Genomic DNA, 15,497 nt, shown 5'->3' with positions numbered 1-15,497 from the left:
AATCTATAAATAATCCCATCAACATGTGATTTGAATTAGTGTCATATTCAAATGGTAAGTTTTTCTTGATATTTTCCCTAGAATCTCAGGGAACCTTACCATGATCACTTGCTGTGACTACTACCATCCACATGTATTTTCAAAACCTAATTCTCCTAAGAGAATGTTCTAGTTCTGCCATATTCATACCACTGCTCCCTAAGTAAGTCATTCCTACCACTATGACATAGCTCATCTATTTTCTTGATATGGGATACCATCTCAAATCCTTTTTATCTTTCACAAACTTTCTCATACCTTACCTTCTTCTTAGTATCTGTATTTAATGAATGGTTACTATGTGCCAACCACTATACTTGGTGTTTATCATGCATTATCTTATTAAATTCTTACAATAACCCAATGAAGTAAGCACTATTATAATCCCCCTTTTACAAATGATAAAAATGAGGTTTGGGGAGGAGCAAGATGGCAGGACAGTAGGAGACCTAAATTTCACCTGGTTCTAGGAATTCAGCTAGATAGTTATCAAACCATTCTGAACACTGACAAATTCAACAGGAGATCGAAGAAAAGAATGATAGCAATTCTACGAAAAATGAGGTTCAAAGGGGTTATTTAACATTTATATAATCATGGAAATACTAAGTAGCAGAGCCAAGATTAATATGAGATATATTTGACTCCAAAGACCATGCAAAGGCAATTATAATTGGTTCTTTAACAAGGTGGGAATTAGGGTGCTCATCCATCATAAGGTCAAAATCCATAGATAAATTTTGACTCCTTCACATTTAACTACTAATAGCCTATTGTTGACCAGAAGCATTACTGATAACATAGACAGATGATTAACATGTATTTTGTATGTTATCTGTATTATATACTGTATTCTTATAATAAAGTAAGCTAGAGAAGAGAAAATGTTATGAAGAAAATCATAAGAAAGAAAAAAATATTTATACTGCTGTACTGTATTTATCAAAAAATGGTTTAAACCTATGTTATTCAATGGTCAACTGTATAATAATTTTTATTAACAATGAGCCATTCCTGCTTAGGCCTCCTAGAGAATTTAGAGCATTGTTTAAATCATGCTGCCATTATAACATATGTAGTCACATATGATTTAGTAATGTTACACACACTTTTATTCAATTTTAGATCCTGAATAAAATTAAAGTTCCATTAACTCTCTATATATTTTATATATCACCCCTTTTTTCTCCCATAGAACCTAGTATACACTGCAAATACTCAAAATATACCTTGTCTTAATCATTTTCATTGAAACCCTATATTCTACCTTGTTGATTTCTTCTAACAACCCTTTAAAGTGCTCCCTATTTTTACCATATGTAAAGAATTAATAAATATCAGGAAATTGAAGATTTATGAAAAATAGGTCTTAATTTGAATCATTAGTGATTCAAAATGTGATGCTAAAATTGGGACATCCTTGAATTATATGCACTTATGTATCTATATGAATGTGTACTGGGTCTAAATCTTTATCCAAAGATTCTCTTTAAAAGTTTTTGCCTCTAGCTTTCTATTCCCTGCTCAGTGAAATCTTACCTGCTCTCAGAAGGAAGAAGTCTTGCTCTGACCCCAGTGTTATCACATTTTTCCTGTTTTCTGCGCTTATGATTGCTTATGGTGGTCAGGATTAGTGGTGAAAAGAAAAGTTAATAAGAACAAGCAAGCCTGAAGGGGAACAAATTCTCTGGTTAATGTGGTTAATAATAAACTGTCTTTATTCCTTGTTCTCCTTATTCTTTCTTCTTCATGAAGAAGCTTTATTTCCCATTTAGATACTCCTGCCTATACATAGTAACACACATACAATCTATACCCAAAGAAAGTGGAGACTGGATCTCTCTCCTGAATTTCTTTCTACAGAGTGCCAGTATTTCCCAGAAGTTCTCCCTCTCTCAATATTGGATTTTCTTCCATTCCAACTCTGGGTATTTCAGCCTCTTATACAGAGCTGGAATACACTTTTGAAAGAGCTCAATCAAAAGTTCAAGAATAAGCAACTGGGGTGCCTGGGTGTCTCATTGGGTTAAAGCCTCTGCCTTCAGCTCAGGTCATGGTCCCAGAACCCTGGGACTGAGCCCCACATAGGGATCTCTGCTCGGCAGGGAACCTGCTTCCTTTCCTCTCTCTCTCTGCCTGCCTCTCTGCATACTTGTGATCTCTGTCTGTCAAATAAGTAAACACAATCTTAAAAAAAAAAAAAAGAATAAGCAACTTAGCTTAAAAGCTGTAGGTTGTGTGGGCTAGTTCTTCACCCTGAATCTCCTACCATGCCTTAGTCTTTCTCAGAATTATTGTCTAGTCTCCTGGCCCTCACAATCTGTTTCAAGGAGTGAAATTATGGCTGAATGAGGCTAGACTTTTAAGCGATTAGTGGTTATTTTCAGTCTACATTGCCAGCTATAGGTTTTCTTTAATGGTAAGATAGTACTAGAAATATGGGAATGCAATAAAGAAGAGTGCTTGCATTTATCCAGTCCATTTAGTGACTGTATTTAAAAGGCTCCTCTTCTCATCCTTGCCTTGCTATGTGGTTCATTAAGTCTTTCTCCAATGTCTCATGTGGCTCTTCATGAGCATGCCATTTTTTTTTTTAAGGTTTAAACTAGTACCTCCATTTTGAAAGCCACAGCTTGTTGTTGCACTGGAGTAACCTCCTCCTTATTCAAGAAGAGGTTCAATTCTTTTAGAAATTTACTACAAGATTGATCTCAACAGCAAGCTCTAACCAGGTTTCTTTAGGCCTTTTTGAAACATCTTGCTCACTGTCCTGCATCTAAACATGAAATTCAAAGCCTTCTTTCATAAACTTTGAAATTTGTTGTCTTCACAGCCCACCAGTGTTACTTTTGAAATTGTCACTGTCTTCTGGAAGTCTACCAACCTCATCACTTTCATGGGCACAAAGTAATATATTGATATATTCTGATGTTCCTGGTTCATGAAAGACCATAAAATAACCTATCTCTGGCCCATTTGCCTAAACACAGCACACTTTTATTCTGCTACTCCAATGCCGTTATGGAATGGGGTAGGAAATGGACTTTTAGATTTTAATGTTCCATGAGCATTACTCAGGAAAGAAGGGGGAAATATGATTATTCTATGTGTATATGAATAATAAAATATTGCTATTGTTCATTTCTAAATTTGATTATAAAAATAAAAAATAAAGTTGATTAGACTACACTATCATTGATAACATAAGCTTTGAACTGTTTTTATCATATCAGTAAAGGCTTAGCTCTAATTGGGCCCCATTTTTTCTCAATTTCTCCTTATAGCCAAAAGTTTGCATACAATCATCTAGGGTTAAGATTAATGTGGAATGTCTTCAAGTAGAGCAATATTCAATTGCCTAGACAGGAATCAAACCAAATACCTAAGCTTTGCTAATAAATGACCACAAAAGAGACACTATATTTATACAGAAATATTATTTATCCACCTGCCTATTTTTAAAAATGAAATATTTAAAGCAGTTTACTGTACATGGCACCTATAAAAAAGGACTGTAAAGTTGAAGAAAGAAGATAATTACATAAGGAAAGCTGCACTAAAACTAATTACCACAATTCATCATTGTACTTTAATGTGATTCCAGATAGTCAAGTCAAAATTGGAAATATGATTAATTATGCAGTGGTTATTGTTTAATTAAAAATACCAATTCATGGGGCTCCTGGGTGGCTCAGTAGGTTAAAGCCTCTACTTTTGGCTCAGGTTATGATTCCAGGGTCCTGGGATTGAGCTCCGCATCGGACTCTCTGCTCAGCAGGGAGCCTGCTTCCCCCTCTCTGTCTGCCTGCCTCTCTGCCTACCTGTGCCCTCTGTCTGTCAAATAAATAAATAAAATCTTTGAAAAACAATACCAATTCATCTGGATACCTAAAACTAAATGACTGGAGGAAATTTTTTATGAAGTTCTGTGTATAAAAACCATTGAACCTAAGAGTCAGTGTTCTTACAGAATAATTTTCCCACTGGCTGTTTTTAATATATATGCTCAATAACAGCTGGGTATAATATTAAGTTATAATATTGTGAGGGCCTATATTAGTAATGTCCAGGTAAGTGGTAACCTAACTTGATTCAGAGTTTTAAGTTCATGCTAATCAGCCATTTCTCTACATTCTTGTTTTATCTCAAATATCAAAGGCTTCGACCTTATGCTTAAATCACTACACTAATGTGAGAAGTCACTATTAGTGGTTTGTCTCTCTTCCTTTGAACTTACAAAACCTGCACAAATGTTAGCTCATTTTTCTTCACAACACAACCTAGGGACAGGGAGTTAACTTCATGCTTTCTGGATGTACCATTTGTAGTATAAAATAAAATGACTCACCTAAAGTAAAAGGATTGTTACAGACCTAGAAGAATTAGAACACAGGGTTGTCTCACTTTCAACATGATGATCTTTTCATTATATTTCTACATAATTAAAGTGTATAATAGACAAATGTCCACATGACTTGGGAATAAAACATTCCCAAAAAGATTACAGACACAATATATCCACCAAGTATTATATATAAGAATTTTTTTTTTATTGCTTAGGGTTTAATTCTACTAGACATAATAAGGTGGTTAATTTCCTTAACTTTAAAGCTAAGAAATTATATAATCTTTCAAATGCCAATGTTCAGACTCTACTTATAAACAATGCTGTTAAGAGTTTTTTTTTTAAATAAACAAATAACCTGACAGAAAAGCACTCAGGAAAGACAGAAAGAATCCAAGCATCTGGACTTAATACATTTATGGTAACACCCTTGGCTTTTCTCTGTTTTGTGTTATCTATTATTTAAGGAACACATGTGAAAAATATCCACTAAATAAATGAAATTTCATGCCACCCCTTCACAACCAACAAAGATTCATTTTAAGACCAAATGTTTATTCTGTAAACATAAGAAGCAATACAAAAAGAGGAAAACGAACTTTTAGTACATTGGGTATGGGAAGGATGTACACTGTCGTATCATAGCTGAAAAGACTCAAGTCTGAAGATGGATGTGATGCAGGATCATTGAGTGCAATGATCAAGAAAGAATTCTTGAAATATTTGCATTGCAAAGAGGTATTTTTATTGTAGCACAAGGACAGGACACATAGGGATAAAGAGCTACATTGAGATTGTGATGAGTGATTGATTATATCGGGTTTGCTATCCTATAGAGCTGAAGGTGACCTTAAGCCTTCAGGAAATTGAGTCTATAGGTTCCTGGAGGTCTGCCTATTATTAAGATTGTGCTTTTTGGGGCAGCTGGAACTGAGCCCTGTGTCAGGCTCCCTGTTCAGTGGGGAGTCTGCTTCTCTCTTTGTCCCTCCCCTTGCTTGTGCTCTCTTTCTCTCTCTTTCAAATAAATAAATAAAAATAAAAATAAAAAAGAAGAGTGTGCTTTTTTGCAGTGCCTGGGTGTCTCAGTCAGTTAAGCATCTGCTTTTGGCTCAGGTCTTAATCTCAGAGTCCTGGAATTGAGCTCCACATTTGGCTCCCTGCTCAATGGTGAGTCTGCTTCCTCCCCCTGCTCTTTCACTCTCATTTGCTTATGTGTTCATGCAATCTCTCTCCCTCTCAAATAAATAAATAAAATCATTTTTTAAAAAAGGTTGTGCTTTTCTTGTAAATCATTAGGAGAGTTACAAACTGTAGTGGAGTTTCAAGTCCTGCATGACTGAATTATTTGTCAGTTGACCATTTGTTTCTCCCCTACTTTTGTTCTTAGGCAGTCACTAGTGCCTGAAGAATGTTATACATCGCCTACCATAAAAGAGGGGGTGGTTTTCAAGGAGTAAGCTCACATTTTGCCCTCAGTTTGCCTTTTGTCCTCTCATCAGGCGGCTCACATGGTTGCTGCTGCATCTGCCCTTTCTGTCCACTGCCGCTCTCTCAAACAAAGCAACAGTTCCATCCCTCTGTGCCTGCCTGAGGGCTCATCTGCCTTTCCACACTAATGGCATACATTTTTCTAGCTCTTGTAGGTGAGAAAATGTTCATAAAAATGCAGATGGGAAATATTATCTATAAATAACAAACTTTCTTTGCTGTGTCCTGTGATGGCAGCTGAAAGAAAAGGAAGTAGAATTTAAACATGTTGATACCAGGTGCCAGACAATTGAGAAAACAAGGTATTTTCCCCCAGATTTTCTGGTTTAGTACTCAGAGCAAATCTGAAAAGTGAATGTTATTGTTTCCATTTTGGAGATTAGAAATTTGAGGCTCAGATATGTTAACCAATATCAAACTAGTAAATGCCTCAGTAGAATTTAAATCTATCTGACTCCTTCCATATTTCTTCAGGACACAACAAATCATCATGTCTTCTCAATTCTCTAGGATTAATTCACAGTGAATAGAGGGAATGAATTCATTTAGTGAACCCATATGTCAGTTAAGGTTTGGCTTTCACCTTTCCCTGAACAGAGACGAAGGACAGAAGGAGTGTCAATAGAAGCACTGCCATAGTTGGAGTAGATCTTCAAGAGGAAGTGAGTAAAAAAGACAGAAGAAATGATGACTTTCAAGGATGGATTTGGGTTCTTTTTTAAGGGCCTAAATCCTATACAGCTATAGGGGGATTGCTTTAAGGAAAATAATATAAAATTATAAGTACAAAATTAAATGCAAGGTTTTAGAAGAGCCAATGCAATAAAGAGCCCTGTAGCTTAAAGATTCTTTAGCTTCAATGTAAATCTGTCTCAGCTTAAAGTATTTAACAATATGAACTTTGGAGGAAAGAGGATCAAGAAGATGTGAACAGAGGTAAAGAGATATAAGGTTATATGCTTCTGGCATAAAAGAGATAGTTCTGTTTTTAACTTTCCACCTTAGTACAAAAAGAAGAAACACTTAGCAAGAAATTAAATTCTGCCAAGTAAAATTGTCCTTTTTCTTTAAGTCCTGCAAACTATATATGAACAACTTGATATAAACTTCAAAGAAATCACCACTACAGCTCCTGTATAGATAATCTTCATGGTTGTTGCTGTATGGAATGTTCAAAATTCTTAAGACATTTGAACTACAACCCAGGAAAATCTTCAGTGAGAGCAAACACACTGCCACTGTCTGCTCTCACTGTATTTGAAGGTGCTTTGAGCTTAACAGCTAGAAATCACTGGTTAACCTCAGAACTCAAAAACTGATTTAGATAATGACCTAATCACTAATATCATTTTTTCTTTTGTTTCCATAGAAATGCTCCTTGTTTAACACCTGATTTCTTGAACCATAGGCCTAATTTTGAAAACACATCTGTCTCACCATCCCTGAAATGAATTTAACTAAATTGACCTATTGTCAGGGCTAAGAATAGTTCAATGAAGTGAAATAATTTACCAGCTCAACTTTTAATATGAAGAACTTCCAGGGAAGTTCCAGACAGGGGAACTGTAGGGGCCTAGGGCAGGCTGCCTGAAAATTTGCCACTTTCACATAAAGATTATTTTAAGTTAACAGTAATAAAAACCTAGCAGATGCAGGAAAGATACTTTGCCTCCTCCATAAATGCTTAAATTTACATTGGAAAGAAGAGGCTGCAACAAGAAAAGAAATATTAACAGAGGCCCCTTTTAGCTTAAGAACTCCTTAAAAAATTCCTCTAGAAATTTCCTTTATCTCTAAGCCCCCCAATCATCCTCCAAGCAAATGGCCCACTGACATACATCTGAAAAGTTTCATGACTAAGGTTTTATTAGATGGTAATAAATTACCTTTCCCCAACAACAGCAGCCCCCTCAAGGTCCTGGAAACTGTACTTCCAAAATTCCTTAGAGATTTACACTGTCCCTAACCCCCTCCCAGCTTAAAAGTATATAATGGGTCAATCCCAAGACCACACTGCCGCTCTTTCTGTCCACAGGCCCTGCCCTGTGTTTTAATAAAACCACCTTTTTGCACCAAAGACATCTTAAGAATTCTTTCTTGGCTGTCTGCTTTGAAACTTAACATGTTTACCACATTATTTCACCTTCTTGCTAAGGAGTTTTCTCTCCTTTCTGTCCTCAGGCCCCTACATTTTTTCTTGATTCATATAAGCTTCATGTTGCCTCATTGTCCTTGGAATTTCATGTCTATGAAGATTCCCTATACATACACCTGTTAAAATTTATTTTCTCCTGTTAGAAAAAGGGATGGACAGAAATGGCCAACCTGTCTCTTTTTATTGATTTCAGTCACTATTCCTCAGTAACAGAGATATCTTCACTTGAGATGACCCTCCAATCAGTGCCCAATATACAAAATGTCTCCAATGTGTTTAAAACATGTTTTTATGTTAAAGTAGGCTTACAGGATCATGGGGGTGGGGTGTGGGCTAGGATTGCCTTTTGCCCTTAATAAAGTGTCAACACCAAGACATTGAGTCCCTAGGGGAATGTCACTTTGTGTGTTTCAAGGACTTTTCAGTGGGATGTAGGTGGTAAGGAAATTTAATAATTTTTCTTCTACCTTTGTTTCCCATATCAAAAGGAGATGTTTGGAAAAACAAGATTGCTGTATTATGATGTATGGACATAGAATGTAGTACAAGATGACAAGAGAAGAAATACAATGTGTTTAACAATAAAAAATAGAGAAAAGGGATTAGGTACACTTGGGGGAAGATGAGGTTATTATGTTTATATGCAGCAGTATGAACCATTCAAAGTATTAATCAATCTTTCTACATAAAAGGTTACTATTACAGTAATGGAGTAATTGATCTAAGTCCATCAAATGACTGAAAATACCATCTCTGTTGGTTTTCATACCAGTATTTTGGTCATATAGATAAAGCTTGTATGTGGAGGAAAAGTCAGAGAGACTTTGGGGGGAAATAAAAACAGATATATTTGAGAGTATTATGATATAATAGCGTGTCCGAAGTGTGACTATGGCCTCTTGAGACCAGTTTTTCTACAGACATAACAGAATTGAGGTAATCAAATGAGCAGTGTTCTTTAAAGTGGTCACACAGTTAACAATTATGCTGCTATACACTTGTGAAATTACTCAGTAGAATTAGATACAGAATCTGAGATACACTGTTGTGGGTATTCTCACTGATGGCAAATTTTGGTCCTCTGAGGGGAAGATTTGATTTTTTTAATACACCTAAAAGTCATTCAGAGTTAGATCTCATGAACATGGTGAGTGATCAAACTGCTAATAGCATGTGGATCAAAAATGAAATGACTATAAAGTAATGAAACTGATCATTTGATATAGCACAGAATGTAACCTCTAATGAAATTCCAAAGGTGAAAGTTATAGATAACATCATGCTCACCAGGTTCCCATACTATCTGACACTGTCATTTCTAATTCTCCCTTTTAACAATTATCCATCTGAGACTGTTAGTTGTGCTGATGAAAGACAATGATTGGCATGACTTAGCTTATTAAGAACTGCTTGATTCAGACAAAGGGGGAAAAATCCCTTCCGTATTTGCAGAACCCATCCTAACATAACTTCATAAATATGTGGTGCAGATCACAAGATAAAACAAAAGTATCTTCATGAAAACACACCTCAAGACTGAAGAGATGATAGGGAAAAAGAGAAGAAAGGATGACACAATTTATTTGTTACAGTAATTTTCTAGAATTTGTACTGGGACTTCTAGTAGGAACCATGCAGGATATGCATTAGGCACTTTAAATGCTTTTTATCAGATATCATTCTTGTTATATAGCATATTTAGTTTAATGTACTGCTGAAGACTTACAATAAGTCTAAGGGAATTGTATTATTCCCATGTGTGATAACAGAGCTGAGCTACTGAGTAACCTGTTCAAGGTCTCACAGCAAATAAGTGACAGAACCAATAAAGAGATCACTGTCTGGCTCACTACAAAGCCAATGCTCCTTGTAGGATACCATGATGTACACGTTCTCTTACTGTTGGCATCTGGGGCATCAGTTATCTCACTCACTTATTCAGTAAATATTTACTTGTCACCTACTATGCCCTAGCACACTTCTAGATGATGGAGATATAGCAAGAAATGGAACAAAGCCCTACCCATCAGAGAGTTTATATTCTAGTAGGAGAAAAGAGGTAATAACAAGATAAACAGGCAAAAAAAAAATAGTGTTCTGGATAGTCATTAATTACTATGTTTAAAAATAAAGTGTGGAGCCCCTCTCTTCCTCGGTACTACCTATGGAAGTGGCAGCCATCTCCTACTACCCTCAGGCCTCTGGTGAAGCCCAAGATCATTAAAAACAGGATGAAGAAGTTCATCCAGCACCAGTCAGGCTGATATATAAAGCTTAGGCACAACTGACAGAAACCCAGAGGCATTGAGATTATGGTGTGCAGAAGATTCAAGGGTCAGATCATTATGCCAAATATTGGTTAAGGAAGCAAGAAGAAAACAAAGCATAAGATGCTCTGTGGCTTATAGAAGTTCATAGTCCACAATATCAAGAAGCTTCAAGTACTGATAATGTGAAAAAATCTTACATTGCAGAGATTATTCACAATTTCTCCTTCAAGACTGCAAAGCTATTGTGGAAAGAGCAGCCCACCTAGCTCTCAGAGTCACCAATCCCAATGTCAGGCTACACAGGTAAGAAAATTAGTGTGTGTTCAACAAGAAGATTTAACAATTTTAAATATCTATGCCCCCAACGGGGGAGCAGCCATCTATATAAACCAATAAATAACAAAATCAAAGAAACACATCAACAATAATACAATAATAGTACGGGACGTTAACACTCCCTCACTGAAATGGACAGATCATCCAAGCAAAAGATCAGCAAGGAAATAAAGGCCTTAAACGACACACTGGACCAGAAGGACATCACAGATATATTCAGAACATTTCATCCCAAAGCAACAGAATACACATTCTTCTCTAGTGCACATGGAACATTCTCCAGAATAGATCACATCCTCGGTCCTAAATCAGGACTCAACCGGTATCAAAAGATTGGGATCATTCCCTGCATATTTTCAGACCACAATGCTCTAAAGCTAGAAATCAACCACAAAAGGAAGTTTGGAAAGAACCCAAATACATGGAGACTAAACAGCATCCTTCTAAAGAATGAATGGGTCACCGGGAAATTCAAGAAGAATTGAAAAAAATCATGGAAACAAATGATAATGAAAATACAACGGTTCAAAATCTGTGGGACACAACAAAGGCAGTCCTGAGAGGAAAATATGTAGAGGTACAAGCCTTTCTCAAGAAACAAGAAAGGTCTCAGGTACACAATCTAACCCTACACCTAAAGGAGCTGGAGAAAGAACAAGAAAGAAACCCTAAGCCCAGCAGGAGAAGAGAAATCATAAAGATCAGAGCAGAAATTAATGAAATAGAAACCAAAAAAACAATAGAACAAATCAACGAAAGTAGGAGCTGGTTCTTTGAAAGAATTAATACAATTGATAAACCCCTGGCCCGACTTATCAAAAAGAAAAGAAAAAGGACCCAAATAAATAAAATCATGAATGAAAGAGGAGAGATCACAACTAACACCAAAGAAATACAAACTATTATAAGAACATACTATGAGCAACTCTACGGCAATAAATTTGACAATCTGGAAGAAATGGATGCATTCCTAGAAACATATAAACTACCACAACTGAACCAGGAAGAAGTAGAAAGCCCGAGCAGACCCATAACCAGTAAGGAGATTGAAACAGTCATTAAAAATGTCCAAACAAACAAAAGCCCAGGGCCAGACGGCTTCCCGGGGGAATTCTACCAAACATTTAAAGAAGAACTAATTCCTATTCTCCTAAAACTGTTCCAAAAAATAGAAATGGAAGGAAAACTTCCAAACTCATTTTATGAGGCCAGCATCACCTTGATCCCAAAACCAGACAAGGATCCCACCAAAAAAGAGAGCTATAGACCAATATCCTTGATGAACACAGATGCGAAAATACTCAACAAAATATTAGCCAATAGGATTCAACAGTACATTAAAAAGATTATTCACCATGACCAAGTGGGATTTATTCCAGGGCTGCAAGGTTGGTTCAACATCCGCAAATCAGTCAATGTGATACAACACATCAATAAAAGAAAGAACAAGAACCATATGATACTCTCAATAGATGCTGAAAAAGCATTTGACAAAGTACAGCATCCCTTCCTGATCAAAACTCCTCAAAGTGTAGGGATAGAGGGCACATATCTCAATATCATCAAAGCCATCTATGAAAAATCCACCGCAAATATCATTCTCAATGGAGAAAAACTGAAAGCTTTTCCGCTAAGGTCAGGAACACGGCAGGGATGTCCATTATCACCACTGCTATTCAACATAGTACTAGAGGTCCTAGCCTCAGCAATCAGACAACAAAAGGAAATTAAAGGCATCCAAATCGGCAAAGAAGAAGTCAAATTATAATTCTTCGCAGATGATATGATACTATATGTGGAAAACTCAAAAGACTCCACTCCAATACTGCTAGAACTTATACAGGAATTCAGTAAAGTGTCATGATATAAAATCAATGCACAGAAATCAGTTGCATTTCTCTACACCAACAGCAAGACAGAAGAAAGAGAAATTAAGGAGTCAATCCCATTTACAATTGCACCCAAAACCATAAGATACCTAGGAATAAACCTAACCAAAGAGACACAGAATCTATACTCAGAAAACTATAAAGTACTCATGAAAGAAATTGAGGAAGACACAAAGAAATGGAAAAATGTTCCATGCTCCTGGATTGGAAGAATAAATATTGTGAAAATGTCTATGCTACCTAAAGCAATCTATACATTTAATGCAATTCCTATCAAAGTACCATCCATCTTTTTCAAAGAAATGGAAAAAATAATTCTAAATTTTATATGGAACCAGAAAAGACCTCGAATAGCCAAAGTGATATTGAAAAAGAAAACCAACGTTGGTGGCATCACAATTCCGGACTTTAAGCTCTATTACAAAGCTGTCATCATCAAGACAGCATGGTACTGGCACAAAACAGACACATAGATCAATGGAACAGAATAGAGAGCCCAGAAATAGACCCTCAACTCTATGGTCAACTAATCTTCGACAAAGCAGGAAAGAATGTCCAATGGAAAAAAGACAGCCTCTTCAATAAATGGTGCTGGGAAAATTGGACAGCCACATGCAGAAAAATGAAATTGGATCATTTCCTTACACCACACACAAAAATAGACTCAAAATGGATGAAGGACCTCAAAGGAATCCATCAAAATCCTTGAGGAGAACACAGGTAGCAACCTCTTCAACCTCAGCCGCAGCAAAATCTTCCTAGGAACAACGCCAAAGGCAAGGGAAGCAAGGGCAAAAATGAACTATTGGGATTTCATCAAGATCAAAAGCTTTTGCACAGCAAAGGAAACAGTTAACAAAATCAAAAGACAACTGACAGAATGGGAGAAGATATTTGCAAAGGACATATCAGATAAAGGACTAGTGTCCAGAATCTATAAAGAACTTAGCAAACTCAACACCCAAAGAACAAATAATCCAATCAAGAAATGGGCAGAAGACATGAACAGACATTTCTGCAAAGAAGACATCCAGATGGCCAACAGACACATGAAAAAGTGCTCCATATCACTCGGCATCAGGGAAATACAAATCAAAACCACAATGCGATATCACCTCACACCAGTCAGAATGGCTAAAATCAACAAGTCAGGAAATGACAGATGCTGGCGAGGATGCAGAGAAAGGGGAACCCTCCTACACTGTTGGTGGGAATGCAAGCTGGTGCAACCTCTCTGGAAAACAGCATGGAGGTTCCTCAAAATGTTGAAAATAGAACTGCCCTATGACCCAGCAATTGCAATACTGGGTATTTTCCCTAAAGATACAAATGTAGTGATCCGAAGGGGCACGTGCACCCGAATGTTTATAGCAGCAATGTCCACAATAGCCAAACTATGGAAAAAACCTAGATGTCCATCAACAGATGAATGGATCAAGAAGAGGTGGTATATATACACAATGGAATACTATGCAGCCATCAAAAGAAATGAAATCTTGCCATTTGCGACAACATGGATGGAACTAGAGCGTATCATGCTTAGCAAAATAAGTCAAGCAGAGAAAGACAACTATCATATGATCTCCCTGATATGAGGAAGTGGTGATGCAACATGGGGGCTTAAGTGGGTACAAGAAGAATAAATGAAAGAAAATGGGATTGGGAGGGAGACAAACCATAAGTGACTCTTAATCTCACAAAACAAACTGAGGGTTGCTGGGGGGAGGGGGTTTGGGAGAAGGGGGTGGGATTATGGACATTGGGGAGGGTATGTGCTTTGGTGAGTGCTGTGAAGTGTGTAAACCTGGTGATTCACAGACCTGTACCCCTGGGGATAAAAATATATGTTTATAAAAAATAAAAAATTATATAATGAAAAAAAAAGAAAATTAGTAGACAGCTTATGTGCATGTCATATTTGTGTTAATAAAACCATAAAACTATAAACAAACAAACAAACATACAAACAGTAAATAAGGTGAAGAGAAAGACAGAAAGAGAAATCTTTTCCAAATTCTATGGACTGAAAAAGTGACATTTGAATAAAGGTCTCAAGGAGATGATAAATAAAGCTATGAATATACCAAAAGGAGGATAAATCTAGCATGAAAGAATTACCTTTGACAGTAGCTGAGTTCATGGTATTAGGAAATGATCAAAAAGGATCAAATTTGAGATCCATTTTGACAATAGAAACAGCAAGGTATATTGATGAATTGGATTTGAGATGAAGGAAAGTGAGGAATACGAATAGATATCAAGTTATTCTGTTTTGTTTCTTTTTTTTTTCAAAATTCTAGATCTATCACAGAATAGTCTTATAACATATTTTATAAAAAATACTCTGTATACAAATAAATTTGGGAAATTCCAGATACTGTAATATATCCTCCTTTGAATATTAAGAATGCAATTAGCATATTACAGGCTCCCAGATGACTGATGTAAAAAATCAATGAATGATTGGATAGATGGATGAATAAACAAACAAAAAGAATTTTCTCATTAATCTTTTACCACAGAACCCAGTTTTCCTGGCATAGGGGGTTTGAGAAAACACTTAACATTTTAAGCAAACCTTAAAACTGAAAAATGCACACCAGGTTTCATAACAACACAAAAAAATTAATCATAATCTTGAGCTGAAACTTTTTCAAGATGCCATTCTGAGTTCAGGAATCCTTACCCAGGGGCAAAATATAGTTTTAAGGTTTAAGGTTTCCATAGGAATAGTGGTATATATTAATACTGTATTGTACTTATGATTTTTGGCAAGAATCTTCAGGAACAAACTGTGAGTTGCCAACAAAAGAATTACCAAACCTTTTCTATGGAAACAAGTTAGGAGTTCTAAAGTGTTAACAAGCAGAATATAAGGAGCACAACAAGAATACACATTTACATTTTTTTAATTTTTCAATTAATTTTTTTCTTCCAAGTTTTCATTTAAATCCCAGTTAGTACAATGTAATATT

General features: G+C 36.2%; 1 pseudogene; it reads left to right on the top strand.

Annotated features, from left to right (window-relative positions):
* Positions 1-10,144: 10,144 nt before the first annotated feature.
* LOC123387173 lies at positions 10,145-10,613 on the top strand (annotated as a pseudogene).
* The last annotated feature ends 4,884 nt before the right edge of the window (positions 10,614-15,497 follow it).

This window comes from Mustela putorius, unplaced genomic scaffold, assembly GCF_011764305.1.
Source record: "Mustela putorius furo isolate JIRA1106 unplaced genomic scaffold, ASM1176430v1.1 tig00003846_pilon_pilon_pilon, whole genome shotgun sequence".
Classification (NCBI taxonomy): Eukaryota; Metazoa; Chordata; class Mammalia; order Carnivora; family Mustelidae; genus Mustela; species Mustela putorius.
This window is presented reverse-complemented; position numbering and strand designations above follow the sequence as displayed.